Source organism: Gorilla gorilla, chromosome X (genome assembly GCF_029281585.2).
Source record: "Gorilla gorilla gorilla isolate KB3781 chromosome X, NHGRI_mGorGor1-v2.1_pri, whole genome shotgun sequence".
Classification (NCBI taxonomy): Eukaryota; Metazoa; Chordata; class Mammalia; order Primates; family Hominidae; genus Gorilla; species Gorilla gorilla.
Genome location: NC_073247.2, coordinates 29,314,113 through 29,319,980, shown reverse-complemented (window position 1 = coordinate 29,319,980; position 5,868 = coordinate 29,314,113). Strand labels below are relative to the sequence as shown.

The window sequence follows — 5,868 nt, the reverse complement described above, 5'->3', positions numbered from 1 at the left end:
TCTGGTGAACTCTTTGTGTGGCCCACACATCAGGCATGAGACTTGTCCCTTCCCAAATTTACATTGAGTTGTTCAGCTTCAGCTTATAGGGCTTTAGGAACACAGCAGTTTTTGTTCTTAGTTGGAGTTTTATAGCCAGTTATTGGAGGAAACTAGAATTCAGAAACAAGTCCAGTCTACAAGTAGATAATAAAAACTCAAACACAGTGAACAGGGCTACGATCTAGTAACGGGGTACTACATTTGTTCTTCTGAAACACAATTTTTCTCTCTACAGTCACTCTCATTCCTACTAATCAGAGGTAAACTAATTTGTTTGCAAAATAAGTTTACTCTCATTAAACTTGGCCTGGTTGTTTTACATAAATGCAGCAAGAATAATCACTTAGGTTCTTTTAAAAGCTGCTTGGTTGGAAATTTTGTAAGGAGTCTCACGTTGGACTTTTTAAAACCTCTCAATAATAGACCGGGCGCGGTGGCTCACGCCTGTAATCCCAGCACTTTGGGAGGCCGAGGTGGGTGGATCACCTGAGGTCAGGAGTTTGAGACTAACCTGGCCAACATTGTGAAACCCCATCTCTACTAAAAAATACAAAAATTAGCCAGGCGTGGTGGCACGTGCCCGTAGTCCCAGCTACTCAGGAGGCTGAGACAGGAGAATTGCTTGAACCCGGGAGACGGAGGTTGCAGTGAGCGGAGATTGTGCCACTGCACTCCAGCCTGGGCGACAGAGCGAGACTGTCTCAAAAATAAAATAAAATTAAATTAAAATTAAAACCACTCAATAATAAAAAGCCAAACAAACTAAGGCAGACATCAGACTTTGCCTGTAGTATCTAATATCTTGAGAGTGACTTTTTTTCCCTCACTGTAAGGCTGGGAACCCTTGAAAGCAGGCATTTTATGCGCATTCTCAAATATGACAGTCCAGTCAAAGCCTTGGTATTTTAACCAGTGTTGTCAATTGTATCCTGTTATAAAGCAAGCAAATTCTTATTGAACTTACGTGAATAACCAGACTGCCATAAAAATAAGAATACTCATGAATAGTTTCCAAATTCTGGAGGATAAGGTAGGAAGAAAAAGCAAATGTTTCAATTTTTTTTTTTTTAAACGGAGTCTTACTCTGTCACGCAGGCTAGAGTGCAGTGGCGTGATCTTGGCTCACTGCAACCTCTGCCTCCTGGGTTCAAGCGATTCTCTTGCCTCAGCCTCCCGAGTAGCTGGGACTACAGGCATGTGCCACCACGCCCAGCTAATTTTTGTATTTTAGTAGAGACGGGGTTTCGCCATGTTGGCCAGGCTGGTCTCAAACTCCTGACCTCAGATGATCCACCCACCTTGGCCTTCAATTTGTGTTTACAAAAATAAACTTTATCAAATTGTTGTAAACTATAGGTAGCTTAAAAGAAAAAAGTGTTCTTAAATCTGAAAAACAGGGCTGGCCGCGGTGGCTCATGCCTGTAATCCCATCACTTTGGGAAGCCGAGGTGGGCGGATCACGAGGTCAGGAGTTCAAGACCAGCCTAACCAACATGGTGAAACCCAATCTCTATTAAAAATACAAAAATTAACTTGGCATGGTGGCACACACCCATAATCCCAGCTACTCAGGAGGCTGAGGCAGGAGAATTGCTTGAACCCGGGAGGTGGAGGTTGCAGTGAGTGGAGATTATGCCATTGCACTCCAGCCTGGGGCACAAGAGTGAAACTCTGTCTCAAAAAAAAAAAAAAAAAAGCAGATGAGGCCCCTTCCCTGTTCCTAGCTGGAGGGACATGAGTGTCCTTGGGCCATCGTCCTTGGACGGGGCCCTGATAAGGCCACCCAACAGCCTGGAATCCCGGGAGCCCATGCTGGGTTTAAGTGACACTTCTCTAGATGAAGGGTTAATAGAGGACTTGACTATAAAACAAGGCTGTGGAGCAACTGGCAGAAGGATTGCTTTCTCATTACTTGCCAGATCTGCACAGATCAAAACAAACCCTCCAGGAACTCACACAGAACCACGTTGTATTGTCAGATACACTGGAACAAGAGATTTCAAAATTTAAAGACTGTCATTCTATGTTGGATATTAATGCTTTGTTTGCTGAGGCTAAACACTATCCTGCCGAGTTGGTGAATATAAGAAAAGAGATGCTGATGCTTCATGAAAAAAACATCAAATTTTTTAAAAAAGAGCACAGGCCAGGCATGGTAGCTCAGGCCTGTAATCCCAGCACTTTGGGAGGCTGAGGTGGGCGGATCACTTCAGGTCAGGAGTTCGAGACCAGCCTGGACAACATGGTGAAACCCCATCTCTAATAAAAACACAAAAATTAGCTAAGCGTGGTGGGCAAGCCTGTAGTCCCAGCTACTTGGGAGGCTGAGGTAGGAGAATCTCTTGAACCCGGGAGGCGGAGGTTGTAGTGAGCCAAGATCGTGCCACTGCACTCCAGCCTGGGTGACAGAGCAAGACTCTGTCTCAAAAAAAAAAAAAAAAAAAAAAAAAAAGGACTTAAACTGCAGCAAAGGAGGCAAAAAAGAGTTGGAAAAAGAGCAGCAATGAGAGGAGTTTGAAAGAGAAAAGTAGTTAACTGCCAGACCAGCTAAAAGGACGTGACAATTTGTGTTTGTGTGTTTTCTTCTCCTATCCTATATTTGGATTAAGATGGCTTAAGTGTAGACTGAAGTTGAGGTAGTGGCTTATACCGTTATGTCAGATCTTGAAATCCTTATTCCAGGATTACTGTGTCTCCATGCCTTTCTTCCTAAATAGTAGACATCATACTGCTTTGTTTTTGATATTTATATGTAAGTTTTTCAAATTTTATTTAATTTTAAAATGTACTATTTTGACCTTGAATCATTTATAAACTGGAAAATGGTTTATTATGAGTCTAGACTCTAAGTGGTTAAAAATTCAAATGAATTTTTTAGCTTCTTAATGAATATAGATTTAAAACTTTCCAGTTCTTATTTTATGAACTGGCTTGCATTTCTGGCAATACAATGCTGATTTTTAGTAATTGTCTTTTCATTGCTTAGTTAAGAAGAAATGCCAGCTGTTTAATCACATCTACCCCTGGAAAAGAGGTGAGCCTTGTGAAGAACATAATGGAAAAGTGCATGCACAGGAAATAACAGCAGTTCAGGTGTAGTTCAGGTGAGCAAGATGCCAGATAGATTCTACTAACCAGTGCCGTTGTCACTGCTTTTGAAGCTTTTGGGTTCAAAGATTACATCTAGGCCGGGCGCAGTGGCTCACGCCTGTAATCCCAGCACTTTGGGAGGCTGAGGCAGGTGGATCACTTGAGGTCAGGAGTTCTAGACCAGCCTGACCAACATGGTGAAACCCTGCTTCTACTAAAAATAGAAAATTAGCTCGGTGTGGTGGCACATGCCTGTAATCCCAGCTACTCGGGAGGCTGAGGCAGGAGAATTGCTTGAACCCAGGAGGTAGAGGTTGCAGTGAGCCGAGATGGTGCCACTGCACTCCAGCCTAGGCAACAAGAGCAAAACTCCATCTCAAAAAAAAAAAAAAATTCTTGAAGTGGAATGATGTATAGCAACGACCCACTTTATAATGATAGAGATGGTGAAAAATTAGTAAATAGTTTCACAAAGAGGTAGCATGATACCTTTAGTGTTTTCTAGATTTTTTTCTGGATACTATATGTAGAAACTTACTATGTGAGGAAAATATTATGAGGTTTCATTGTTTAAAATCAAGAGTGTATTATTTACTGTTTTACAGTATTATTTAATATCCAACTGGTCTCCAATCTCTATTACATAGGGACTGTGCAGAGCCTGTAAAGATATATGAATGTGTATCTTCCATAATCCACATTACATTTTTGGTAAGCTGGAATCACTACCTCTGATCACGTATCAGGCTAGTGATGGAGAAAGCATTGGATTTAAGTTCAGGGCTAAGAACTGGTTTGTTTAAAAGTTTAAATTGTGGCCAGGCACGGTGGCTCATGCCTGTAATCCCAGCACTTTGGGAGGCCAAGGTGGGCAGATCATGAGGTCAGGAGTTCGAAACTAGCCTGGCCAACATAGTGAAACCCTATCTCTACCAAAAATACAAAAATTAGCCAGGTGTGGTGGCACGCACCTGTAGTCCCAGCTACTTGGGAGGCTGAGGCAGAAGAATTGCTTGAACCCGGGAGGCGGAGGTTGCAGTGAGCTGAAACGGCACCATTGGCCTCCGGCCTGGGTGACAGAGCCAGACTCTGTCTCAAAAAAAAAAAAAAGTTTAAATTGTTTGAAAGGGCATTTGTCTTCTTTAATGAATGATGATCTCACAATTCAGTTGACTTTGACCTAATATTTAAGAGTATAAATATATTTTCTTTGAAAAGGCTGAGTGTTGCCCTCAAACACTTGCTAAAACTGCCTAGGGCAGGATTCATTAGGGCTTGCAGGACAATGTCACCTAAATTGCTGAATGTACTCATTGTAATATGATATCTGACAGAGGGGGTGCAGTGTTTCTGGGTCATTTTGGACCAACTGCAATGGTTGTTTCAGATGCTGGTTCCTGCACACTACTCTCAATCTACTGAAGCACATCTGGTTTTTTGTTTTGCCTTGCTTTTAGTTTTTAAAGTTTCCCCGAGTGATTCCAATGCACCTGAAAAATTGAGAACCACAGGCTCAGTGGTAGGTCAGGGTTTCCCACACTAGGCTGCACAGTATTATCACCTGGGAACATTAAAAAATACAGACATTCTCAATTCTTTTAGTGTAATTAGCTATGATGTGGATCCCATGTATTTTTTAAAGAGCTCCCCAGATAATTCTGATGTCAGGAGCCACCGGTATAGACTATCTAGTGAGTTGTATTATAAACAATAAAATACTTTAAAAGCTACCCAGTAACTTTTGGGATTAATTTTATGAAATAAATTCTGAACTGCTGTTTTTGATATAGTCAGACTTAAGACTGAAACCTAGCAGGCAGGCAATAGATATAGAATTCTAGTTAATTGAACTTTTGTGACCTGTATAAAAATAAATCATGTTTATTGAACGGATGGCAAAGCACATATACTTTCAGAATTGTATTAAGTTTTGAAGACTTTTTAAAAAAATGTCAAAATGTATATATATTAGTATCCACTATCTTAAGGTCAATTATAAACCAGAAGTACTGTTATCTTGGTGATTAAAATCTGCAACTTTAGCTGTATTTCAATAACAAAAACATATCTTACTAGACTGAGTGTGGTATCTCATGTATGTAATCCCAGTGCTTTAGGAGGCTGAGGTGGGAGGATTCATTGAGCCCAGGAGTTTGAGGCTGCAGTGAGCTATAATTGCACCACTGCACTCCAGCCCAGATGACAGAGTGAGACCCTGTCTCTAAAAAAAACAAACAACATATCTTACTGACTAAACCTGAATGGAACTCATAATTAGTCTTTCTGTATTTTTCCACAAAATAGCGAATTGGTACTTGGGAGACTTCTGTTTTTTTGTTGTTGTTGTTGAAAAAACTGCCTTTGTTCTGAAATTATATCACCTGTGTTCTGAACTAAGATGATAGGAGTTCATTTTGTATTTACTTTGCAGTAAGTATCATGTAAATACGCAAACGTTGAATGTAATATAGATTGTGATCGCAGTGGTTTTTTTGGGTGATACAGTTTATAAATATACCAATTATACACCCTCATACATTTGTCTGATTTTGAATTTGTAAAATGAGGACTACTGTTTACACATTTAATACAAAAAAAGGTCTCCGGAAAAAAAGAAAAGATGAATACTCTAAGAAAACCTTGTTTTAACATAGGGGACTAAATTTTAGTTTTGTATTAGTGTACTTTTGATCTCAAAGCTTAATTTTTAGAAAACCCTATAAATAATTCCCTTCC

The 5,868-nt window shown here is 40.3% G+C and overlaps 1 pseudogene; it reads left to right on the top strand.

The window, feature by feature from the left end:
* Nucleotides 1-1,776: 1,776 nt before the first annotated feature.
* On the top strand, nucleotides 1,777-2,603 carry LOC101128010 (biogenesis of lysosome-related organelles complex 1 subunit 6-like; annotated as a pseudogene).
* The last annotated feature ends 3,265 nt before the right edge of the window (nucleotides 2,604-5,868 follow it).